Below are 1,468 nucleotides of genomic sequence, written 5' to 3' on the forward strand. Positions count from 1 at the left end.
CCAGGGCGGACTCTGCTGGAGAAAGTTGGCATTTCTCCAGCTCCCAACAATATTAGTCTATTTTATTGCATGACGTATACCCACAGTTTTTAGATATTTTTATAATTTTATTTACCTATTCCATATTATATGTTTCATGTTGCACGATTGTACCATAAAAAATTCCTAGTTTGTGAACTCCTTCACCAACAATGGCAATAAACCTGATTCTGATTCTGAAAGTTTTACACTGTAGCCCAAGTCAATGACAGATAACATGAGGACGACCACATAGGCTACAAATAATTTTAGTAGAGCTTGCAATTGCAAATACGGAAGAGGATTAGGGCCACTGAAGAAAAAAAAAATTAACTGATTTTTAAATTTTATTTCAGTTTAGTATGGGAAAAAAGTCAGAATTCTGACTTTAATCTCAGAATTCTGTTGTATAGGTTTTGTTAGGCAACATAAATTAACACATTTTGGTCTCTTTATTGTCTTAATTGTATATTGATTTAGTAATTGCAGCACAATGCCAAGAAATGTGGCATATTTGTTAAGCTATTATTATTATTATCATTATTATTATTATTATTATTGTCATGATGGTTATTATTATTATATTGTAGCCAGTCACAGCAGGGAAGCTCTATACCATCAACATCTACCAGGACACAGCAGAGCTCATGTGGATTATAAAGTGAAGCGGGAAGAAAAATACCCATTTCTACATGATTTGGAAGATGTGAAAGCATTACAAGTAAAGCTCAAAAAAGTATCTTTTTTATTAAGCCCCTATCCTATTGGTCTAATCTAAACAACACAAAGGAAACTATTTGGTCTAAAGATTCAACTTTAGATCTAATGTGTTGCTTGTGAGCCAGAGTTAGTCAAGTAAACGGGTTGACTAACGTCTGTGCGCCGATGGGTAGGAGACAATGGAGAAAGGAGAAACTTTTAACTCTTCTGAATCACTGTGAAAAAATAAAAAAATATGTTCGCCCGAACAGGGACTTGAACCCTGGACCCTCAGATTAAAAGTCTGATGCTCTACCGACTGAGCTATCCGGGCTCTGAGTTCAAGCGTATCACGCATTCAACTTGTACCTACGGACCCGACGCACTGGAGAATAAATGTGGACTGTTTAAGAATGTGCGAGGTCCAAGTAGTAGTGAAGTAGGGATTCTTAGAGCACATTTTTAACATGTTTAGTCATTTGATTCAAAACAAAGTGTTTATCGGAATCTGGTCTCGAGCTCACGATACTTATTCTGTGTCGTTCCTCCGCCACTTTGCGCGGAGTTTAATGGTTAGCTGTTACAAGGCACAGATGGAAATACTGGAACGTGACTGTCTATAAGAGCTAAAATGGAAATACTGGAACGTGATTGGCTCTAAGGGCTAAAATGGAAATACTGGAACGTGATTGGCTCTAAGGGCTAAAATGGAAATACTGGAACGTGATTGGCTCTAAGGGCTAAAATGGAA

At 37.0% G+C, this 1,468-nt stretch overlaps 1 non-coding gene across 1 annotated transcript; it reads right to left on the reverse strand.

The window, feature by feature from the left end:
* Positions 1–978: 978 nt before the first annotated feature.
* trnak-uuu lies at positions 979–1,051 on the reverse strand. Its single transcript has one exon. It is a non-coding gene; the product is annotated as a tRNA-Lys (tRNA).
* Positions 1,052–1,468: the final 417 nt, after the last annotated feature.

The sequence above is a fragment of the Cyprinodon variegatus genome, unplaced genomic scaffold (assembly GCF_000732505.1).
Source record: "Cyprinodon variegatus isolate N-32 unplaced genomic scaffold, C_variegatus-1.0 Scaffold58, whole genome shotgun sequence".
Classification (NCBI taxonomy): Eukaryota; Metazoa; Chordata; class Actinopteri; order Cyprinodontiformes; family Cyprinodontidae; genus Cyprinodon; species Cyprinodon variegatus.